At 41.5% G+C, this 25,870-nt stretch overlaps 1 long non-coding RNA gene across 1 annotated transcript; it reads left to right on the top strand.

The window, feature by feature from the left end:
* Positions 1–3,723: 3,723 nt before the first annotated feature.
* On the top strand, positions 3,724–24,881 carry LOC146979580 (uncharacterized). Its single transcript, XR_015036895.1, has 3 exons — positions 3,724–4,784; positions 14,587–14,656; positions 24,667–24,881. It is a non-coding gene; the product is annotated as an uncharacterized LOC146979580 (long non-coding RNA).
* Positions 24,882–25,870: the final 989 nt, after the last annotated feature.

The following is a 25,870-nucleotide window of genomic DNA, read 5'->3' as shown; positions in this document are numbered from 1 at the left end:
GGAATGAAATTAAGTTAAATGAAAAAGAAAAGTGGACAAACATGTATATTAATGCATGCAAATACTCACAGTCACACACACATAGACACACATTACTCATAGCCTATCACCAGAATGCAGGTAGAACTCAGCCCATCCCTGCTCGTTGCAAACACTGAAACTAAGGAGATTTGGAGGGCTGCTGACTCAAATCCCTCTTATTTTAGAACACCTACACCTCATCAGCCTCGTCGTGGCACATGGGTTTTGACAAGAACAAACTGGTCCTGCTGGAGAAGCGGAGGTTGTGCCAGACCCTTACAAGATACTCCCTGCTGCAGATCCAGAGGAGAGAAGTTTTCTATTATCAAGGACTCTCCCTTAATGATGAAAGTAAACAACCAGAACAAGAGTGTTTAATATTTCATAGCCCACCCACAGGTGTAGTGGTGCGCGGGGAATAACACATACATCCACACATACCAATGCGGATCTGATTAAGATGAGGGTACTGTCCCAGCTGCAATTGGCCACATTTCGTGTGTGCGTGTGCGTGTGTGTTTGTGTGTGTGGACGAGTGTGTGTAGGGTCTTGAACATATTTGCTGCCTCAGTCTTTTTTCTCTCGCTGCTCTCCCTCTCTCCTCTGCCCTCTCTCTCTGTGGTGATATATGGAACATATGGGAAATTATTGTGGGGTTATAAAGGGCTGTTGACTTCAGCAGACATGCAATAAATTAAGCTGTTTGTGCAGGGGAGGAAAAACACAAGCTCTTTAGGAACACTTACTGCAGATTTCCTGTACAGACTTAAGTCTCCTTCTCTTTTTCTTTTTTTCTCTCTTATTCTTCTCTTCCTTTCTCACTCCTTCTCTTCACCTTCAGCCCATTCCCTCTGTCTCTTCCTGACTTCCTCTCACCATTGTAACGTGGGCCACAGCACAATCTCATTCTGTTCTCCTAGTTGGTGGTAACACAGTGGGATATATCCACACAAATTACACACATAAAACTCGCAAAGCCTGGAAAATATTTTAATAGTTTCCGCACCCCCTTAGCGGCAACAAGCTGCATGTGCAGAGCTTGGTGAACACCACCAACATTATTGGTGCAATTAAATGTGAAACACAAGAGAGGAACATAAGGGAGTGGGAGCCCAAAATGGCTGTAAACAAGGAAAATGACACTTGACAAGTTGTAATTTATGGACGTCGTTTCAAAGGCAAGAGACTCACCGTTCCTTCTCTGGCAGAGGAGGAAGAATGAGGCACAAGGATCCAGGCATTAGAGGAACTATTCACAGAATGTTAGTGCATCAAAGCCACACAGAGACAAAAAAGGGGAAGAGAAAGCTGTGACTTCAAAGTTGAAGCATGATGAGAAATGCTCAGTGAGAGAGAGAGTGAGAGAGAGAGACCAAGAGAGAGACAGGAAGTGTGTGTATGTGTGTGTGTGTGTGTCAGAGAGAGAGAGAGAGAGAGAGAGAGAGAGAGAAAGAGAGAGCTTTGCAGGATGACAGTACCCAAAGCAAGCATGGGATTGGGGGGTGAGGTGGGAGGAGGCCCCTGGATACAGGCGTATTCTCCTCATCTCAAAGAATGCTAAATCACACACACACAAGCACACACACACACACACACACACACACACACACGCACACACACACACACACACACACACACACACACACACACACACACACACACACACACAGACACACACAGGGGCTGTCTGGGGAAGAGACGCCATTAGAGAGAATAGAATAGGACTTTGAGCTCTCATACTCCAATCCCATCTAGAAACAAATCAGAGTCACCATTTACGTGTTTACTCTCTCTCCAAAATGAGGACAAAACTGAACCAAAACAGTCAGAGAAAATAAGCACACCGAAGAAAACTGAATACGCTGTCATGCTTGATGAAAGCTTCCAATTTATCCCTCAACAACAGCAGTCAAGGCCAGATGTTTACGGTGAAAGTTACACTTTGTGTTATGACTGCAAATACGCTTGCCTCACTAACTCAGCGTACGGTATACCGGTGTGATTTAGCAATACGCTGCCAACACAATGATTGAAATGGTCTATTTAATTTGTTTGTTGTGTAAACAGTGTCAGAAGAAGACTCCTAGATAAGTCATGTGCTGCTCAGAAGTGTTGCATCTGACGCAGTTTGCATCACTTTTACACTTCGGTTTCTTCAGATCTTCTTTAAGTAATTCTGTCACCTAATCATGACTAAGGCCTGTTTTTCACAGAGCGCCCAGTCCCACTATTTAACAGCTCTCCAGGTTCTGCTTTTCAAGAATTACGTTTAAAAACCAAATTGACAAAACGATCTAATGCATGTGGAGCACAGCATAAGCTCATTCTTCAAAGTTATTGGACCTGCCAAAGGCATTGAACAGTGAAAAATGTTTAATTTGAGCAAACTGCAATCACTTTACTTGAAAGCACTGCTTCCCTCAAATGTGATCCATTTGTTAGCACTGAATCCCACAGTGGACCTAAGGAAGTAATGGAGATTAACCAAAATTTGAAACTCTTTGCGGCAGATATGGAAGCCCCTTTGCCACATAAATACACAAGTGAAATTTGCGGTGTAGAGATCCTGCAATTCACAAAATGACAAGATGCCTGTCTGATGCACCAAACACCTCCAATTGCAGCTCATTAACTCAGGGGAAAGCGTTTCACAAGCACGGAGAGTAATTATTAAAATACTTCCATTAACTGGAAGAATAAATATCTCGGGTTGCAGCCCAAAGTGTCTTCATTTGGGCTAAAATGTGAGATATGCCGTTGCTATGGTAATATGGCAATGGCTGTGGCCCTCCTCCCAGCTGTTGGTGGGTTTTGTGTGCGAGAGAGAGAGACAGAAAAAGAAAGAGAGAGGCTGTGTGACCGTGTGTTTGTGTGCGTGCACACATGCATTGATGCTGCCTCCGTGCTGTGTTCCCCCTTTCAGTCCTCAGAATAGTGTCTCTACTAATCCGTGAAAGTTGCGGTGCTCTGAACCAGTGGCCAAGCCTTTTCCCACTGAACCAAGGCCCAGGGTCTGCGCTCTGCTTTACACTTGATTGGTCCCTCCCGTGGCAGGACTCCCCTCCCTGCTGGGCGTGGGCCCGTCCCCCTCGCTGGGCTGCTTAGCACTGCCTAATCGCCTTCTCTCCACCATAATTACCAGCGCTGAGCCCAGAACTCACCAACACACCATTAGAGTCTGGCCAGTCCAAGCTCAGCAGCCCTCACACATCCAGCCCTGAGCACAGGCCCAGAGACAGGCCCAAAACCAAGCCCAGCTCCACCAAGACAGCACCTGTTCATACTCAGGATGCCCTGCAGCACTGTGGACTTGGCTGGTACTGCTTCTGGGTAGGAAAAAGAGAGAGGGGGTTGGCAGCTGTGCTGTTGTCCTCCTCCCCCTGCAGTGGAGGTGATGTGTTTATTTGGGCTGGGATGCTGCAGTGAGAAGCTGTGAGAGGTAACTATCTCCATGTTGTGCTGTACAGAGCACCAGAGAATCCACCCTGCAGAGACAGAGCCCTTTGATATGTGACCACTTCAAACCCTCACATACAATGGAAGCAGTCAGTTGTGGAAATAGCCCCAAGATGATGTTGTGTGGGCAAGGTGAGACACATTTGCTCTGCTAAAACCCAACCCTGTACTTTATTTTTCCACCTATATTCTTACAGCAAAGTAAATACAAAATATATCAGACATTCCGAATGCCGACAATCCCGCAAAATGTGTAATATCAGAAACAGGAATACTCCCACTTTCATTTCTCTGGTGCCTACAAGGTTCTTGAATTTCAAACTATTGCAGCATTGGTGAAAGCATATGGGACTGGCCAGGTGAAATGCAGTGACCTGGCAAACAGCCCAAAGACAGATGAGAACTGGGTACACGTCAGAAGGCACTGTGTGTGCTGGCACAAACAGTACCCAGAATGTGGATCAGACAGACACACAGCACTCGTTAGCTTATTACTCTCTTATTAGGAACATTTTTGCCTTGCATGGATTGGCAGAGTCCCGCTAGCCACCCTCCTCACATGGCCCAGGCTCTGTCAGAGCTGATCAAAAGACATTTCTTCACATCTCCAGACGCCATAGAAAAAAGGAGAAGAAAAGAGGGAGAGAAGAAAAGAGCCAGAAGGGGGCATACTGCTCTCTCTTTACTCTGGTCTTTTAGTGAATGAGGACTTTTCACAATGCCCTCTCCTCTTTCTTTATTTTTTCATTCTTCCGTCGGCAAAAAAAAAGAAGAAAAAGAAAAAAAAAACAGCATTTCCCATTGCGTTTCGCCAAATTGTTTTTGCCATATCAAAAACAATTATCCTCAGGTGAAGAATGTGCCTGCAGAATTACAACCATCCCAGGGGGAGAAAGAGGTCTTCACAAATCTGACTGGCTTCCAGGCAGCCAAGACCCCCTCGAAGTGGTAATGAAAAGTGTAACTTTAGCCTCCCAGCTGTACGTCTCAATCCATAATCCTTCACCAAAAACCTCACCATAGAGCCGCCTACCACTCCCATGGTGCTCCCAGCCTGTGCCGGGCTGGGCCTGCTCTGATTTATGTGGCAGTCCTGTGTCATACTCTCAACCTGAAAAGGATTTGCTCTCTTATATTTACCAGGGTGGTCAGGGCAGCTCTCTGGGAACACAGAAAGCCCAGTCTGCGGGCCTCACTCCCAGGCAGTCTTTTTACCCCTCTGTACCCAGTGCATGGACGTTTTGGACCTTACCAGAGTCAGACGAGGCTCCAGTGTTTCCATAGTGGTGTGTTTCAGCAGTGGAGAGGTGAGTGTCTGTGTGGGCTTGTGTGTGTGTGTGTGTGTGTGTCTGTGTACGTGCACGGCTGTCTGCAACAACATACAGCACCGATGAATGAGTACCTGGTACGTGTAAGTGCGTCATAATGGCGAGGGATGGCAGCTCGGCCTGTGAAGTAACAACGGGCCCACAGACCTCTGGAAGGCAGAGACAGATAACACATCAGCACTTTTTCATTATGATATAATAGTGTTTATTTTCTTGATCTTTGTGCTTTTATGAGGGAGTTTTATAAAGATGCAGTGATTTTGACAAAAAAAAAAGATATTGTGTAGGAAATTGTCTTTCTCCAGGATATACAGTGTGGTCATTTCTATCTCAGGCAGAGAAAAGTGTTGGAGGAAAGTGTTTTACAGTACTCTCCTGGTAGCCCAAGCCAACTGCTTCTGTGAAACACTAGATTAAAAATGTATTGATTTCCAGTGAATTATTCTGCCAAAGTTGAAAAGGAAGACACTAATTGGTAGAACTATGACTAATTGATGACGTGTGTGTAAATTACAGATTTTCAAAGAGTTGAAAGACATAAGAGAGCACAGTCTTCAGCAGGTCTGTCCATCACGGGTTGTCTCTTTGGTGCAACTGACTTGGGTAAAAAGTACAGACTGTGCTACTCACCCATACAGCATGACTAGAGCTCCAATAAGAGGTGAGCGCTGAATGCACGTTGGTAGACGAACCGTTGTGGATGGTGGTGGTCCACTCTGCCACTGTGCATCCACTCCATACAAGTAAACAAGGTGCGGCGCTCTCTGGACAGCTGGGTTTATACATCCTGTGGTTGCTTGACTACGTATGTGGTGGTGGGAGCAGTGGGTGGTTGATGCAGACTCGAAGGAAGGGATCAGCTCATCCTATTTTATGAGTGTGTGTGTGTGTGTGTGTGTGTGTGTGTGTGTGTGTGTGTGCGTGCATCTGTGTGTGCGTGCACACCCACACTGTGTGCATACGAAAAGGTCTTGTATGCATGTGTATTTGTCTGACAGCCATGTGGCTAATACTAAACACTGTCTGGTACATTCAGAGCAGGAAATGAAAGCAATACAGCTTGGTGCATGCACAGCGCATGCCTGATATAATCCACATTTTCCACTGGTGCATCGCGGTTAAAGGTGCAAATTAAGAGATCTCACTCCTGCAAAATCTGAAAGAAATAACCATCTCCTGACCGGAATTTCAAAGAAATGTGGCGTGACCTGAGAAAGACATTTGGACCAATGCAAATGCAGACAAAATGGCCGCTGTTGCTAAGCTAACAGGGGGAGGAAGAAGATGGAGCTGACAGTCTTTGAATGCTGCATGAAAGCAACACATTCACAGCTGACTTTATAGATCATAGACGAACATTAAATCGCATAACGCTCGCAGAATTCCTCATTTTGCGCAGTTCGTTTGAACAGCTTCAGAAATACAGTTTCAGGTGCGTGTTGCATTGTACGAGCGATTCACACTCTCGAAGGTTTCCTGACATTACAGCCTCAAGTTGACTATTAAAATGTGCAATTTAGTTTCCTTGGCATGACATTGTTTACAGTTCGCACAATTTAGAGATAAAATGTGTAAATAACAATGCTGCACACCTCAGCAGACTGCAGTGTTAGAATGAGTGACTACGTAAATATTTTCATCCAGAATTGTGAGTTATGAGATGAGTAAAATGTGACAGCTTCATATGAAAGTCTGTTTGACTCGTAGCAGTTGAAAGTCTTCATAGTATGACACAAGGAAAGCCTTCAAACCCCCCCCCCCCCCACCCACCCACCTTTTTTTTCCTCGTGTGTTAGGTTAACTTTGGAAAATCATGTGAGAGATAGTTTTCTTTGTAATTGAGACTTAAAGATAAGATAAGACTGGTAACTTTCTCTGCCAGCATACCTTCCCCTGTTGTCAGGTTTTAAAGTTTAGATTATGGTGGCGAACGTGCTTTGGAGGGGTGCTCTATAATGTTTAAAGTTTGACAGGTCAAAGAAGGTTAAGAAAGAAAAGAAAGAAAGAAAAATGCAGAGACTACTTTATATCAGTATTTAAACAGATTTGACATAAAATAAAATTTTACAGAGACATGACAGCTGTAAGCTCAAATAAAATGACTCCTATCGACTTCATTTCCATCAACAGGCAAATGTTTATAGTTTCCTCTTTAAGCACTGTTGACCCAGTGATGTAAATACAACACAAAAGACTTGTAGACAATTGACGATTTGTGTTGTGGGGATGTGTAAGTGTCCTGATAAGTAGGAGGGACACTGCTGACAGTTCAATGTCCTCTCTACTGATGAACATATGAAAAACAGATGGTGGCCTTTCATTCTGCAAGCTGAAAGAAGTTTCACATTTCAATCTGAGAGAAACATCTGATTTGACTCACAGTTTTTGATCAAAAACCCTGGTTCTTATTTATCATTGCATATTATTAGATTATGATGAGAGCCTTCCATTCTAGACAATGTTCCTTGAAGAAATAAAAGACTTGAAATAAAAGAATCTTCTGGCAATTAGATACCACCTTGAAATAGGGGGCTAATGAATTTCATTGTCTTTTGATGTGGCGCGTGAAGTTTCACAAATGTAAAAACAATTGAAAAGAATTACAAAGAAACTTATAAACAGATGGCTTCTTCAACAAACAGCTAAAGTAACACAAAGTATGCATAATTACTTTGCAATTGTTCTTGCAGATACTGTATTTGTCTGACATAAGCTGGAAAACTTCTCAGATAACTTTCTTTTCTCCATCTGCTGAAATCAGGGAAAAAACTATTTCAGCCGTTTATAAGTGTCTCTTCATTTAAAAAAGTATTTGTGTGTGTGTAAGTGATCAAAATCAAGTTCATGTAAACTTACTCTGACACTGACATAATAAAGTTTTAATTTTAATTAGAAATAATTTTCATAATTACATTCTTTTTTTAAAAGAGTTACTTACCTTATTAATATGTTAATTAATAATTTTATTATGTTTAAAAATAGGATACAAATTGAATATATATGATACTGAAATAGATTTTCATCATTGCTTTCATCCTAAAGTTGATTTGTATTTTCAATTTACATCTGTATAAATAAAACAATTTTTTTTATGATATTGTTGATTCAAATTAATTTTGAAGTTTGTTTTTTTACATAAAATAAAATAAAATAAACAAAAACTCCATACACCACAGCAACAGCTTTAAATTAAACTACAAATGTCAAATTAATTATGTATGTGTCTTCCTTTAATTTTCCATATATACATTAATATAAATTCATTGGTTAAGGTTTAGTGCTTATCACAAAAATTAAACTGAAATTATTACTATTTATTTTGATATGCTGCACTCGTATTTGGATGTTTTCGTCATTATAGAAACACCGTACATTTAAAAGTTTCAAAATAAATATTCTTACACTTTTGGTGCTGCTAATGTAAAGCAAAAACACATCGTTGTTATCACATTTATCAATTACTATTTTAAGAGCTTGTTTATCCAAACAATCAGGGTTTTTTTTCCAACGACTATTTTTCAAAGATGAACTATTTTGTTTCGTTTTGTTTTACGATAGATATTAAGTGTGTGTTAACAATCAGAATCCACAGAAAAGAGGATGCAGATGATAATGATGATGATCATAATCATCATCATCACCATCATTATCATCATCATCATCATGACTAAGAGCATTGTGGACACGGTGTCAGTATCTGTAAGAGAAAGCATTAAACGAAGTCGGAGGCCTGAATATATCACCGAGGCCCCCATTTTCATTTTGTCCACTTAAATTGATTCACCTGAAGGTCCTGGTCACATATTTCTTTAAATGTAGCCTCAATGAGCCCAGCTACAATTCTCCTGTACAAAAGAAACGTGTCAGAGCTGCACCACTGATGAGAAATAAATAGGGAATAGGGTTTTGTGCATGTTCTTCAAAGGCGCTTCAATTTCACACCGTCAAATTAAAGCAGCTTTATATTTTAGGCCCATGATTGATTTTCCTGCTTTTGGACTTTATCGACACATTTATGATATAGGTTATCTGAAATAAGATATTTTGTGAGTAAAATTCATCAAACGGTATATATATTTAAAGAGTAAATTAAAAAATGACTTAATAAGAGAATAATTGTCATAAATATAAATATTTTGTAGTTTACTAACCGACATCTTTACTTGAATAAGGCTGATACTCTTCCGCTTCTGCTCTCCTGCGACTTGTAACATTTCCATTCAGATTGGGAGTCATGCAGTCATATCTGTGCCAGCTATTTGTTATTTATCAGCGCTCTATTTTGACTGCTGATGTATATTTTGGATATAGCATTACCTGTCCTTCCATCATGACACATCACATCACAACACTCTCCTGAGCTGAGCGCTGCCATGCTTCACTTTCTGACATATCTGCTGTATGTCACTCAATATCTGCAGAGATGACACACATGATATGTGACCTGAGCATGTTTTACTGCTGGAGCTGTTGCTTATTTGAAGGACTGTGACACGCAAGTTTGAAAGAGCAAATGCAACTGGTGAGTGAGGAGATTCAGTAACCTTTAGCTGGCACGTGTTTTTAAAACACACCTTACTCCCTAGCAGCTATGCCAGACAATCTCTACCATCTCTACTGAGATAGAATGATAGAAATAAACCTAGATGTGGGGGGAAAAAACGCTGGAGATTCTTACCGCACAGTGATATTGATTGTGGTATTTTATTCAGAATTTCAGACACATACAGTAGATCTGTCCAGTACACTTGAGAGAGACCTGCAATCCTCCTCTCAGTAAAATATGGGTCAGCATTATATAACCAGGAAGTTGACTGCCAACTTCCTGCAGCTTGTTTATGGTGACATCTCATTGCTTGGTCGGCAGGGTCCTGCCAGCGTGTGTCTCTATTAGTTCCTATGCACTGCTGGTGTGGGCACCCCCAGCAGCACCAGTGACAGCCCTTATCCTGCCTCTGTGCCCCACCTCGTACTAAGCCCTGGATTTGAAGGACAGGCAGCTCAGGACAGAACAAGCGCACCAAAGCAGAGCATAAGCAAAGCTGCAGAGCAAAAGGCCACACTTCAGTGTATCTTTCTTGGACAACAAGTACTCCACACTACTGCTTAAAAAAGACATGTCACAGTTAATGCTCCATCTGCCATATAGTCAAGGCTTAGCCAAAAAAAAAAAGTTAAAGGGCATTAGTAGTGAGCAGGAAGTTACTTGCCGAATGTGTGAAGGTGTTCTTTGGAAATACACCAACACAGTGATGAAGCCATCAGCCCAATCCCTCACATCTTATTTTAAAGGCCCCATACTTAGGCAGATACGGTCTCCCTTCAACAATACTATCACAAGTTCACACCATTTTGTTAAATTATGAAAGAACAATATAATAAAAATTTCACACATAGCGAAGCAGACTCTTGTTATTACCTTTAAATCTGTGCACTCTTTATTCCAAAAGCAAGAGTTTCCTCCCGGGGAGCACCAGGAGGTGCTGTAAAGCAGTTAGCCTTTGATAGCACAACACCAGCAAAAACAAACATGGCTGATAAGGGGGGCAGGGCTGACAGTAACGTATACTGGTTCAGAGAGTTAGTGCAACATTAATGTTGGAGGAGCTTTTTGGAGCCCGAAGCATCAATATTAAAAAAGTCCCCCCCCACACACACACACCACCCCTGCGTGCCCTCCTACCTGGGGCTCCGTGAGAAGACGCACCCTGCTATGACTTAAGCTAAAAAATTCTAAGTCATGTTGAAAACTGTAGCACGGTTGCTAGCATGGTAGCTAAGAAGCATTCAACAGTGCTTTAGCACCCCACAATGCACGATCAATGGAGAGCTGTGTCTTTTTTCTGCTAAAGCAGCCCTGTGATGCACCTGTTTTGCTGAATTCACTGTATGTCACAACTTTTGATAATCCCTTCTTTAGCTGAAATGTTTTTTTATGCATTTTGGACATTTCAGCAAAGTGTCTTAAGAAGTGGGTTGCAGGCAGTTTCAGTATCGTTACTATGCAGTAGATCAGTGGGAGTAAGAATGGGCTTTGTTGGCGGAGAGTGGCTGGATTAACGACAGTAAAACAATGCTGAAGATTTGATTCACTGTGTCCCAGATTAGGCCCCTGCAGAAAGTGATAAACTAAAAGACGAAGTGAGGCGACCTGGTCCTCCCTCATCCTCATGTGAAGTGCTAAACTTCAGCCTGACTTTGTGTCGCTGAGGCCTGTGAGTCACAACTGTGAAGATATAAACCCAATCTGTCACCAAATGGAGCAGGGAAAAAAAGTCTTGCCAAGTGCACAAGTCTAACATCACCACTTCTGAGAGACACACACCACACACCACACACACAAACACGCATACACCTCCCTAGCTCCGTGTCATTACACTAGCAAATCGCCAATTAATAAAAAGTGAATTAATGGAGTTGTCATTAACACAATCGCTAGCAAAGGTCAGGGTAGACATTAAGGAGTAAGTGACAGAAGTATCAACACTGTTACATTATACTTAATATGACACAATTATGTGAAATAATTAGTTGCGTAACAGCCAGGTTATTTCAGACGGTAATGAGGAAAAATTGGAAAATATTTTTTCCACGTGATAACATACAGTAATGAATAATTTCTCAGCACCAAACATCATGGCATCCCTCTTGGGTCCTAGTTGTTGCCTCAGCGCGTGACCCATTTTGCCTTTTAAAGAAACCAGAATGCTGCTAATTTTGACAGCTCAATTCACGGGTACCCAGCCCTTAACACGTCTGCCACCTTCTGCAGGATTATTGAAAAATGGTGACAGACAAAGAACGCTGGCATGTTGGTGCCCTGATGGTGCCCAGGTGGTGCTCACGGGCCTGAAAATGCATGTTGCCACATGCCCATAATGGCTGCAGGGATGTTGTGCTGCAGGGGCCTGTGCAGGGCCCATTGTCCTGTCCAGCAAAAGTTCATTTTTAAACAGTCTTTCATACGGCCAGTGGTGGAGGCAGCATGTACACCCTTTACTGAGGTAAAAGTAGCAACAGCACACTGCTTAAACAGTCTTAAAGGTCTAAGTACTGCAGTTGCAGCATTACTTAAGTAGAAGTACAGAAGAGTTAGTGTAGCCTACTTATGTATGAAATGTACTTATAGTACCAAAAGTAGTACTCACCAGGCAGCAGAATCTATATCAGGCTATATCGCTGTCGCATTATGTCTTTTATTATAAAAACTCTGCATTTTTCAGGTTGTTGCTGGTTAAGGTGGAGCCAATTTTAACTACTTTATCTATCATTGGGTAGCTTAATCCTTGAGGATGTGTTGTTCTTTTCAAAGTATAATATTGATAATGTTATTCCGAATAGCACCTCACAGCTACAGCTGTCAGATAAAGCTTGTGATGTAAACAGGACAATATTTTTTTTAAGTAGCACAAAATAGAGATATTAAAAAAGGATTTTTGCACTTAACATACAGACTGTGTGCACGCGCGTGCGTATATGTATGTTTGTGTATGTGTGAGATGTCAAATTCATCGTAGTGTAAATAAGAAACCAGGTGATTTTAGTACAGTATCACTAATATCACATTTCATTACATTACAATTCATTATCTGATATGTGTCATAGTTTTGAAGAAATGTGATGTCATGAGAAGTTTTAATAAACACAACACACTGGAAATGAATCGGATGAAATGATTTTCTAAACTATGTACCTCCTGGACATTATCCTGTTATACCTGTTTGCTGAAGGGGCACCATAATGTGTTGCTATGGAGGTGTCCTATTTTGTGGACAAAGCGATTCAGGCAAGCTTGTTTTGTCCCCACAGTGATATTAAAGAGAGCAGAGTCCTTGTCTCTGTCCTGAAAATATTCCTGCTCTGGGATGATGAGCCCTAAAACCTGCTCAGTTGGCGTGACTTCGTCTTTATGAAGGTCAAAGGATTCTGATGAATTACGTTACGTCAGTTTGTTTAAATCAGCAGCTCTGTGGTATATTGAAGGGACTAACCTAAGTACATTCGGGATATATCATTCAGGCATGTGAATTCAAACTGCTGACTGAAGCCGTTCTTGCAACCTGGGGCCACATTAAGTGCCAAATCAACATGGCTGCTGGGCTTGAAAGAATAATAATAATCTAAAAGGGAAAAAATTACATATTGCCAAAATGAAAATGGCAAAGAATGCAAGGTGTGGCTGTGGCAGTGGCCTTCTCTAATAAACACATCTGCTGATTACACAGTTTGAGGAGGCTTGGTAGAGAGACGTGTAAAGAGATTGAGCCCACACGACGACTGCTGAAAGAACACAGCACTCAGTCCCTCACAGCCAGTCACTCAGAGCATGAAGCCATAAAGACGTGAAGCGGAAAGTTGCTTTCACTCTATTTTACACAACAAGAGAACCCGGGCTGCCCAGGGTGGCAGAATATAATTATCTCCCCGAAATCCAGTCAAGGGCTTTCTCATTTTGTTCAGGCCTACTCTGCAGACACACAAAATATCCAACATGGGCCAGATTGAATTTTTCACTGTTATGGTAAGGGAAAACAAAACAAAACGCTATTCCGATGGTGCAGTTTTACGCATGCTCTCTGCATGCGTGTGCTGCATTCACCTCCCCAAGACAGTGGCAAATTGGTGTCTGTCTCTGCTGACAGTGACATGCCTGCAGACAAGTCTGCCTACATGCATGAACTTGTGTCAGCGCTCCGTGTGGCAGGTGGAGACAAAGACCTGCTTCAGGTGGCCCATGTGCCGTGGCGTGGCACCCCGGGGAGAAGCACCATGGTGCTGTACTGCAGATGTCTTTTTAGATATGGCAGCAGGACCAGCCCTGAGAGCCACAACATGACACCCGGAGTCCAGGGCCAGATCACTGCAGCAGAGACAACGCCCACGCCCTTCTGCCACGCTCCTTTTAGATTCATGTTGAATCAGTGCGGCAACTGTCACCTATGTGATTGTGCTCATCAACCCTATCATCCTGTTATACATCCTCTAAGTTGAGTAAACAGGAAATAATTCGGTTCAGAAAGTGATGAAAATGTAAATGCAGAAAAGATGACAAATATAAATTGCTGCTTATTTGTACAGAAGAAGCTGTTCAGGATGGACTGATAATTAAGGTAATTTGGGTTGGGTTAAAAATATTTTTCTTTTATGAGATCAAACTATTTGCATGGCTTCATCAGGTTTATTACCCGCTGCAACTGCATCTGAGCAAAGGTTTCACAAGAGATTTGTTTGGATATGTTTCTCTGGTTAGTTACACACAAGCTGTACGACTGACATACAGATTCTGAGAAGAAACAGACCGACCAGAGAGAGTCGACTATCTGTTCTTTTATCTTTTTTCTTTTATCACATGTCTATAAATATTGGCTGGAACAACCTTTCCTCAGTGGGCTTCAGGTACTTTTGTTCACTGAGAGTGCTCATTACGATTGAGCTGAGTGTTATTTTGAGAGATGGTAATCTGAAACGCTTTTTAATTTGTAGCTGGGCAAATGTAATGCACTTTTTTTATCTGGAGATAACCAGATAAACACAGAATTATTGCCTCATAATTGAAGCTTATCGCTAAATTATGCATAACTTAAGCACAGTCCATACTGAGGCAACATGTTTACATTGGGTTTATGTTTCATGCAGACATCAGAGGGCATCTGGTTCTACCTCAGCCCATATGTGTCCCTCTGATCATGTTTAGCCAATGCGTCCTCTTGTGTTTTCCCTAAGCCTCCTCTCTCCTCCCGACCTTTCACCCGGGCTCCCTCTCTCTCCCTTTGTTGTGCAGGTCAGAGTCCGTGTCCCCGCGCCCACACAGCCGCATGGTCGCGTTTTGGTATGCAGATACACAGACACAGGTAAGTCTGGTCCAGGTGCACCCCACGGTGATCCTGACCCGCTCCGGTTCACCCCTCAGAGCTCGGGTCAGGCCGAGAGCCCAGCAGGCTCCCAGCGCGGGTCACGGAGGGCCTCCACATCCCAGAGATGAGACTCCAGACTGGCATGAAGAGGAGTGTTTGATGTGGCCCTGAGCTGGGCTATGTTACCATGTTACTATGGCTTTAATTAGCTCCAGCAGCTGCTACTTCCTGGTTGACAGGCCCTGGCAAACTCCACTGTCTCTGTAATCTCTTACAGGTGACTGTCAGTTGCATGTCAGCTCGCCGTATAACGACAGGCTGTGTGTTCTTCTTTAAGTCAGGTGTTACAGCTTTAGAAAGCAACATTGCTGTTTACCAAGCTAATTAACTGTGAAGTGACTGTGGAAAAGATGTGAATGGGGATGGGGATGGGGATGGGGAGGGGACTCACTGTGCTATAATGACCACAGCATGTTTCCAAATATGTTATGCAAATATGTCTCTGAGCACCATTCCCCTGCCCATTATTTTTTACAAGTTTGGTGTCTGTTTTGTGAGGATGCAATCACGATAAAGAGACAGCAAAGTTCTCCTGGTGACAGTAAATGTGCCACTCTGCATTCTTTATCTGGATTTCCAGCTTGCACAAAGACATATTAACCACTGGAAATTGCCCTCTGAGGACTGACAGCCAGAAATTGATCTCAGATTAGATGAGCTCACCTCGTTCCCTGCTCTACTTTGTCACTCCCAAGTTGGTGGATCTTTCCTTAAAACTCCACCAGAGATGAAAAAAGGGAGACTTCACAACTGGCTATGGCATACTAATACCCTGGACTCATTAAATTAATGGGGGCCAGATTCCCTTACTGAATGTGCACTGATGCCCTTTGAGTTTGCCGGGGCTAGAGGGTGTGCAGCACTTTGAAAGCCCTGACTGGCATATTGAACGCATTTTAATAGAACCCTTTTGAGACTCCTGGTAGGATGCACAGTAACTCTTTGCCTTTAAGTTCCCGCACCTCTCTGTGTGATCTCGTCAGATAGCCACTCTATCCTCGGATTCAGGCCTGGAGAGGGGGAGGGGACCATGCACGTTAAATGAGGCCAGAGGTGTCCATATCTCAGCAGAGGCCATTCTTTCCTGGAGATGCGGTACTTTGAGACACGGTGCTGAGCAAGCTTTGATGTAGAAAGGTGCTCTGTGTAAGACTCTGAAACAGGAGGCTTACAGGCCGATATTCAGTGGGATTCCCTTCAGGGAAGAGAGTCTGGCCTTTCCTTTGGACAGTCATCGATACAGTGTTGATTTAATTACTCTGTTCTACTATACAGCGAGCCACCGAGGCAGCACAATAAAATAGATTCAGTCCCACATATGCCCATTGTGAATGTCATTGCCCATTTAATGTGAAGACACCACTGTGAATCACTCTATAATATAGGCAAGCCGCAGGACTGTGCAGAATCCAATGAAGAGATTTTCATTGCCAAAGGAAGCAATGGCAGAATTTCAAGGTGTAAAGGGCAAAGAAAAAGATATTGTTTTTAATGGCAATATATTACCAGGAAGATGTCTTAAAAATAATGGGAGGGATAGAATATTAATATGTGAATTTTGCATATTTGCCCAACAGCAAAAAAAGATGAACTGATAAGGAAAGAAAGCTGGGGAACTCTCATTTGCATGACAAAAAAGTCCCTTTAGAGCACTAATACATCATCCTTATGGTTATCAGGAACACAAGCACCAGATGTTATGATAGGCGGAATTTATCTTTAGCGACACTGAGATATTAAGGCAAAAAATCATTTTAGCCTTTAAGTGATTTTTTTTTTTTTTTTTTTTATCGACTTAAAGGTAGGTTACAGCAAAACCAAAACATGCATATTTTTCTCCCATGTGCTGAAAGGACATTATGATATAATGATAATCTTCCTTTCAGTTCTGCCCTGTCATCTTGACTATGAGCTCTTGAACGCCATGAAACAGGGAAAAAAAAAAAAAAAAAAAAAACACACATCGCTGACAATGATGAGATTATACACAGTCAGGAGTGGGTTAGCAGGACTCATCCCGGCGGGCTGAAATATCCTTTAAACACAGCTGAATAAGACAAGTGGCTGGCATCTACAGTCGGATGGTGACAGGAAGATGCAGCAGTCTGAGTCGCACAATCAGGCTCCGGCTGCTGAATATAGTGAATAAACAGAAATCCAGTGGAGCTAAAAATGGCTGACTCAGGTGCACAGCAGAGGAAGCATCCCATCCCTCAACTACAACTCCCACTCTCTCACTCTCTCTCTCTCTCTATTGCAGCCTTTCCATGTGACAAAACCGCACATATACCTCTTGCAGAAAGCCATGTTTGGGCAATCATTTGATTTTCATAGCTAGCTTTGACAGTAATGACTTCATAAAGCCTTTGATTTTAGCTCGATCACCATGGCTGCAACGTTGCTGGATACCGCTCCTCATTAGCGATTCCATAAGCAGAGAGCAATGCACTGCTGTAGCGGCTGATACTTACATGCCTCCCACTCTAAAGTGTGGCGGTAATTTATTCTCTCCCCGGTGCTCATCATCCTGATGCAACTCACACGGTGACAAGAATCCATCTCTGTGGTACCTGGCAACAAAGTGGGAGGAGGGGTAAAGGGAGGGGGATCACATATTTTGTGATCACATCACATCGGAAGGAGGAGAGGACAGTTACTAGGCAAGGTTTAGAGCATCCCTAATGCCATATCACTACCACTGGAGCACGTTGGGGGAAAAAAACGATGTGATTTTATCAGACATATGCACAAATAATCTGAGCATTCAATAGCTCCCTTTTGAGTTTAAATAATTCCAGGAGAGAAGGTATAAACAATTCACTGGCTGAGATTTGATCCCGTATGAGCCATCTCCTCCGTCCAAAGGTTTTTTCTCAGAGTATGGCTTAAGCAGTTCAAAGTTAAGTACTATATAGAGAGTATGATTCATTTGGCAGCTCATATTGTCCAGCTTCAAAAACCTAAAGCTAGCCAGAGACACATTGTGGGCTGTTTTCAGCTTCAGAGAAGAGAATTTGGCTTGAGCTTAGGCCGCCCATCCCCACCCAGAGATGGGCTCTTTTTCATCTTATCGTAGTCTTAGCGCATTGGTGTGGTGACTATGTGCTTCACAGGTGGGAGTCTGCCTCTGTCAAATAAGCCAGTTCACTAAGGATGGGATTTGCCGCTGTTATTTTTCTATTAGGGAAGAATTATGCTAAGCCTTTAGAGGCCATCTTTGTGTTGCTATGGCAGCCCATATTTCCTACCGGGTTGCGACCTTGAATGACTACAGTGCAAAGCCAAGTAGCCCCAAAACCCTTTGAGGATTAGAACCAGGGTCTCATAGTTATGCAAAACACCTCTGATATGATTGAACCTTGAATGGTTGAATGACAAAGTTTATTGAGATTGCCTCTCTTTTCATCTGATTATTGTCATTTGATTATTCCCAATCACTTGGCATGGCTTCAAACGCCGCTTTTCAAATGGCCATTGTTTAGCACAACACTAAGAGCTTTGTCCACAACTCTCATATCTTTGACTAATACATCAGTGGAAAACAAGAATGCATGATTCACAGTGGTAGACATTTAATAAGACGTTCATTTATCCCAAACAGAATTACAGTGTAATGCATCAATAGGGTTGGTCAGGGCTACAACTATTGTATCTTTTTGTTTATCTATTGATTTTTTTTTCACAATAATTGATTGTTTACTCTATATTATGAAAAAAAAGACACCCCTAATAGTCAGTATAACAAAGCATTTCCTAAAAATAGCATGTTTAATCTCACATAGACATAAAAGCATTTGATTGTAAATTATATAAAATTATAAGAAGAGTAGCGGAAACTCACATAAAAACATCTGGCATTAACGATGTTTTGTATTTTTGCTCATTTATACCACAAATTCTCTTTGTGGAAGCTGTCTACTTGATCAATCAAGGTATCTTTTCTGCACTAACTAAGGCAAATCAATATATTGATTGCAAACATGACTCAAGTCCTTTGTGGTTACTAGATGTTGTGGAGTTCCAGTTGTGACATGCATTGTAATGCTTGATAGGAATTTCCTTCCTATATCTGCCACAGGTTACAAACTAATGTTTCTGAACTGATGTAACAATCACTAACAACATTTTTTTTTTTTTTTGCTTACGAAAGCAATTCCACAAATCAAAGGTCACATTTCCTGTGCAACCACATCAAGAGAAATAGTTTTTTTCCACTCCCAATGTTAGATTTTGTCATAATGTTCCCACCTGTTTTCAGACCAGCCATCAAAGCCTCAACTCCATTCGGAGACATGTATAGACAGCAACTCAAAGCTGACACAGGGATGAGGCTTTGAAAGTATGAGATTGACACTATTGTGGTCACAAAGCACAACAGGAGACTCACTTTGAAGAGGAAAGTGCTTTGAGTATCAGATTTCACTTTAGAAACAGTGGCCGAAGACAAGCTCAAGTATTAGACGTATTGGATTGGTGTACATTAAACAACAAAATCAGACATGTGCACAGTTTGCCACTTCCGTGAGTGTGTCCAAACAGAATTGTGGGAAGGTCAAAGCTCTGCTGTTGAAGTTTTTGAAACCCCAGAAAAAAAACAAAACAAAACATGACACTATTTTTTTTTCTGGGTATCTAAAATTTGCTGCTCAGTCTCAGACTTCAGTATCTTGGGACGGTGTAGACTTGTGATGCAAATAAAACGTTGACAATATATCCAAGCAAACAGTAGTTTTTTTTTTTTTTTGTAACTTCACAAAATCAAGTGCCACTATCAGAGCCATGTCTTGCTGGCAGTTTGGGAATTGATCAGTCTCAATCCCGAGCTGCATCCTTGTCAACTGGCAGGTCTGCTGAAGATGACACATTTCCTGACAGTGCCTTGTCAATGACTGGTTGCTTGAGTGAAATCCCCAGCCATGTTTGCTCACTGCCAAACTGATATCTATCATCTTATTTTTTGACAAATTCGTCACACTCCATCTCTCAATCTAATTGGTCTTTGAGGTTTCCTGTAAGACAAAGACTGCTAATCTTGGTGTGTGTGTTTGAACACAAGTCTTTGCCATTGAATACTTCTCAAGTCTTTTGAGCCTGTGTTCAGCCAAGTTTGAAAAACATGACAGTCACATTTTAGGTGCTCTGATGTCACACTCTCTTTCTGGCTTAAAAGTTCACTCAATGTGAGGTTTGGTCTACTTTGATGTGGGGTCTCTAGTGATGCGATTTTAGCATGCTATCTGCCTCTGCTGTTCTCTGTCACCTACTCCTGCAAAGACTGACATGGGAGCTGCCAGAGCTGAGACTCAGCCTTTCATTCCTGGTGACTACAAATTAAAGATACAGGGAAGTTAAATTCAGGCAGCAACCATGATGAGCAGAACGTACAAACTTCTACCCCTATTTACTCCTGTAACTCCACTTAAGAAACTCTTATCTGCATTTAAGTTGCAATCACTCCTATAGTTTTTCTTGTTTATAAAAAGACAAAGGTGTTTTTTTTTATATCTGGTAAATAGCAGCCTCTTCATCTTCTCCTTCTTTGTGCAAAACAAAGATATCAATCCCAGGTTTAATAATGCACCTTCTCATTCATTTACATAAACAAGCTCACTTGCTCTTTTGTTAAAAGAGTGAAAACCCCTGGAAAACATGTAGAGATGTAGAGAAGTTTATTTATGACTTATTCATTTCAGTTAAAAAAAAAACACAAACACAACAACAACTGCAACTCACAATTCATTTCCTGCTCATTATGCAACATTTTCCCATCTGAAGAGAAGATTGTGAAGTTGCATGGAGCTGGTGGTGGTGGTGGTGGTGGTGGCGGTGGGGGTGCTCGGTGATAAAGATCTAGTAATCTTGTTTTATGCTTATGACGGCGAGAGGAGATCCTCCGCCCCCCTGCGACGCGCCGCTCACCTGAAGAAGCGAACCGGAGCTCCACATGACTCCTCAGCTGCTCACGTCTGCGTGTCCTGAGAATTGGGATTTAGGGAGGATTAAAGCAGAATATTTCAATTTAGCGGCGGAATTTACCTGTGCTGTGCCAAAGTAATTACCTACCCCTTCTGGAAAAAAGGAAAAGAAAAAAAAGAAAAAGGAAAACGCAATAATGGAAACAGTGAAACGCACCTACAGAGAGGGAAGATATAAAGAGCTCTAAGTCGAATAAACAGGATATCTAGGGGCATAATGAAAGTAATTAAAAAATCATCGCAGCTGCCAGGACTAATAATTTACAGCCTAAATAGTCAAGAGCTGAAAAGACATAAAATAAAAACAACGCTCTATTCAGCGTTAGTCCTTGTTCCATTAAGGGTCTCTTTAACCCTTTAGTTCCTGGGTTTCATTAGCAGCATTTTGTGTGTTGCAGAGGCCTCCGTTTTAACTATAGTCTGTCGAAATGAATTTGAAGGTGATGAAACCAAAAGGTTTTTTTTTTCTTCTTTCAGAAACAATTTGTTTGGCATCAGCACACACACACATGCAGTTTAATAGAGACGTGAATGCGTTCAAGGAAATGTGTTTTATTGCACGTGTCCTATTTAATGGCAATAACAAATTTCACTCCACTGCAGTTGCATCACTATTCGGTATTTATTTTGCAATGAATAGATGATCAGAGAAATCCTCTATAATCTGTTAAAATAGGCCCACGCACAACGTGGAGGCCACATAGGGGGGGAAATGAATGCACTACATTTCAATATGTATTTTTATTGCATAGGCTATTAGTAAAATCCAATGACAGATATTGTGGAAACATGCAGGATAACTGCGAGCTGAACTGACTCATTGTGGTTTCAAGCTGCGTTGGAAAGCATTGACATAAAGGGGTCACAAATATAATCTAAAAAAATAAAGCAGCTGCTAATACTCGAGGACCCTCCTCTGCAACATTAATGCTGTAAAAGTTAGTCACATTAGGATCAGTGGTGCCTTTAAGGACCTCGTGTAAAATAGATTAAATCACTTTTTCTCTTGTGCGCGAATAAGCTTGGTACATATAGCAATAAACAATGACCTGTGTGACTTTGCTGGGTGGGATGCGTTCAGGTGTCCGTATCAGAAATTTGGTTAGTTTAATTGTTTTAATAATAAAACCTGAAATGATTATGGTCACTAGTTAAACCCTAGTCACTGCGTAGTCTTCTCAGTTTAACTTGCCTATAATAAATAAATAAATAAATAAATAAATAAATAAATAAATAAAGCACTGATTCGTTTCCTGGTGTGAATCCCTCACACGAGCCGATAAATGTCCTGAGATAAACTTTGTTCATTTTATGTTCAGTTGACTTTTTTATGCTTTTCTAAGAGAAATGTGTAAAATTTGATTTGGTTTCAGAAGCACCTTCATAAAACGGATGTATAAAGACAGAAATTAGTCAAAGATGCTGATATTATAAGGAATCATGCTGATGCTGTATATCTGTAATGTCACATTATCTGCACTGGTTTAGGTGCAGATCGCACCACAAGATCATTCACTTTGAGAAGGAGAGAAAAAAAAACCCTGCACCTCAGTCCGGTCTGAAACGCAGGGAAGAGAAAGGCCCTCTGAGGGTATATCCCATGTAAACAGGGCCCTGTGCATTGTGTAAATTAGGTGGATTAGCCCCTGCTTTTGTTGGACGGGTGTGTGTGTACACACGGACACTGATTCAGCTCTCCTAAAGCCATTTTGGCTCTCACAACTTTAAGGAAGTCTGACATTCCCAAAACCTCCAGCCGGAGATGATCTAAAAGGAGGAGGGGTGTGTGTGTGTTCCCTTTGAAGCATTCAGCGTTGTGTTAGTTCAGGTTTTGTTGCGCGAGATGCAAAAAAACACTGAATTGAGTCGGAGCCTCCATTTGAGTTGACAAAAAGAAGAGGAACACATCCGGTCGATGCCTTAAACGCATCACACCAAGCTCGGGAATTTGTAGGAATTAAACCAGTGAAGCACAGACGAGGATGAAAACCTTTTATTATCGAATCAAACACACACAGGACACAGCACTGATTTGAGAGATACGGAAACACACACACACACACACACACACACACACACACACACACACACACGCAGCCCACCCGCCGCGTGTGCGTGTGAGTGCACGTGTGCTGAATTTTGCAAGGTGTAAATATAAACATTTGCACATATTTCTTAATACTCCAGCATTTGCACCAATTAAGCCAAATCATTTTAACGGGTGCTTTATTAGCCGCGGCTAATTAAAACGTCCCCAGAACGTATTCCATCTTAATATCAGTCAACTTAATACCACGTCCTCCACATGATTTAACTGCTGTCCTTCAATCCCTGTCAGCTGCTTTTATTTTGAAGTTATCTCAGATCCAGTGCCTTTGTTTTTTATGCACAAAACTTTGAGGGTGGGAGGAGACAGCTCTGTCTTACTATTTTTAATTTTTAATTTATCTTTTTATTTTATTTTATTTATTTATTTTAGTAACCTGCTCATCTCTCCCTTGGAAAAAAAAAACTTTCAATGCTGACTTCCTGCAGCCTTGTTGAGAGTATCTAGAAGCATTAGATCACCGAGAAGAAAGAGGAAACCGTATTTCATCGGACACCAATTAATGTCTAAACACCATGATCCTTTAATCGTTCCAGTGGCTAAAATAAAGCTGATTGGAAAATAGTTTTCATGTGGATTTTTTAATGAGCAGCTGAGAAACCAGAGTACATCAGAAGGCCGGTGGGCCCACCTATTTTCATCATTATTCACCCACCTGTGGCATTCATGGCTTCTGGAGTTTGCTGCCCGCTTATCTTTAGAAAGTTGAGCTTCTTCCATATGAAACAAATTATTTGCTGCTTCAAATTTCTCAGTTGTTTTGATTTGTTTGTTGAGATTTTCTTTTTTAATTTGCTGTGTATTATCAAAAAGGGATGAGTATTTTTCCCCATCAAAACAAATTACAGGTTTAAGTAAAAACAAACTTTATTTTGACATGAAAATATCTTGCTGTGCAGCTGTTTTTGGTTTTTACCAACTGTTGCACACAGGGAATAAATAATAATTCAAATGAATGATTTCGTCTCAATCCAAATTGTAAAGATACATATCTGGATTCAGGAACAACCTGAGTGTAAAACATTAGTATTAAAGTCAGAATTATGATGCCTGCGTCGCTCAGATGTTGTCGACTAAAGAGACTGTAAGTCGCAGAGGAGCTCGCGCCGACTGACTTTGATTTTGCTTAATGTGAAATGATTTTTTGCGTCTTTTGTGTTTGTTTGTGAAGAAGCGGATTAGACTTGGAAAGAAGAGTTTTCAACATGTGGTGATAACCTCTTCAAAGGAGAGCACGCTCCAGCGGGCCATCACAGCCTCTCTTCTATTTTATTAAATGGTTCTCTCTTTTTAATTTCTTATTTTTCACAAAACAGATATAAAAAATAAATATCAAGCTCATTGAATTGAACTGAGTGAAGGGCTAATTGTCTCCAACAGGCTGATACACACATCATTTAAGCGTTATTCGTTTCTCAAGAAGGAATAATTCTTCACACCAAAGTTGGAGGAACAGGAATATATATTTGTAAAAACAAAAATACATATTTTCAGGAAACCGTGTGCAATTTTCGTGTTTTTTTCCCTGAGAATTGTGCACATGCTTATTAAAAGTAAATATTCGGTCTGTCTTATCATGTTTAATTATACAACATTTCCTCTGTGTTTTATTGTGAAAGGGACAATGTCTCCCTCACTGGTCCTCCTGGAGATACAGAGTCTCCTGTCCAACAATCTGGGGAAATCATAGTAATTCTGCAGCTACTTCAAAGTACAATGCCTCATGAGCCACTGATGCACAGAGGAAAAAAAAAAATAAATAAATAGATTTTTTTTTTTTTTTAAAGAGCTAAATTTGCATTCTACTTTTCATTCCAAAAACTAACATTTGAATGTGGAAAATATTTTTGTTTTCATCTCACCAGGGTCCAGTTAAGCTTCTCGTGTCCATGTGTCCATCACTGTGTGACAGGGGAAAGATGTCCAACCTGCAGAATTAGACGTGATAGACTCATCTCTGCCTCCCATCTGAAAGTGACAACAGGAGGAACCATGAGAAGTGAGTTGTTTACACATTTTTACACTTTTAACTACATAGACGAAGTGGCAGCTGCATGTAAATGTAAGAAAAACTTCACATCCAATAAGAAAAATTGAGTCATTTTGTCAAAAGTTTGACACCAGCAGATGAAATAAGTTGGAGAAACAACTCCATATATGTGAGCAGAAGGATGCTCATTCCATGCTTTGCATCTTAATGGACTCTTTATTATAAGACCTGTCCATTTAACCCATTTAAAAGTTATTTTTTTAACTAATGTCTAATTTTACAGTATACAGTATGTCTGTGGAGTTAATTATGCCTAACTGTGTGTGTCCTGGAATGTGTGCGCTCGTCATAGTTGTCTTTTTGTCTGTGCCTCTATGTGCCCATGTGCCAATGCAAGTGTGTGCCCATGTGTGGGTGTATGAGTGCTCCACTGTTACTCCGTGCCCGTGTGTGTGTGTCTGTGCCCATGTGTGTTGTATGCAGCCTATTAGTGGAGTTTAACCCCTGTGTTCAGGGAGTCACATCCCCTCAATACACCAGGCTCCATTCTTACTGCAGCACGTTAACATTTTACTCTCTCTCTCTCTCTCTCTCCTCACCACCCACCAAACCCCCCCCCCTTCACATTTGTCCTAAGAGGGCAATTAAGGAAACAAACGTTTTCCCCAAGATAAGCTGGCTGCCAGCTTTGCATACTAATGCAATGCCAAGTGGTTACAAATAGTGAGTGCTCTAATTACCGGCATTGTTTTCAATCAGAAATTGCTCAATTTCCCAGGATGAGGCCTCCATGGCTGGAGAAAAAAAACAAAACACACACACACATAACCTGACAGAGGCAGGAGACAATCATCTCTATGTGGTGCGTTGGCTGATTTTGCCTGCCTATGTGTATGTGTGTGTGTGTGTGTGTGTTCGTGTGCCCACATGTGTGCACGCATGTTGGTGCAAATAAGCTCATCTGCCTGTGTGTGTGTGTGCAGACCCCAGCACAGCCCTCTCTGTCACCGCTGCCCTTGACAAGTCAAGAAATGGATCCTGTCAGCCTCTGCAGCATTTAGCGCCACAATTATCCCCTT

Source organism: Trachurus japonicus, chromosome 10, assembly GCF_045865225.1.
Source record: "Trachurus japonicus isolate A0001 chromosome 10, Traja_1.0".
Classification (NCBI taxonomy): Eukaryota; Metazoa; Chordata; class Actinopteri; order Carangiformes; family Carangidae; genus Trachurus; species Trachurus japonicus.
This window is presented reverse-complemented; position numbering and strand designations above follow the sequence as displayed.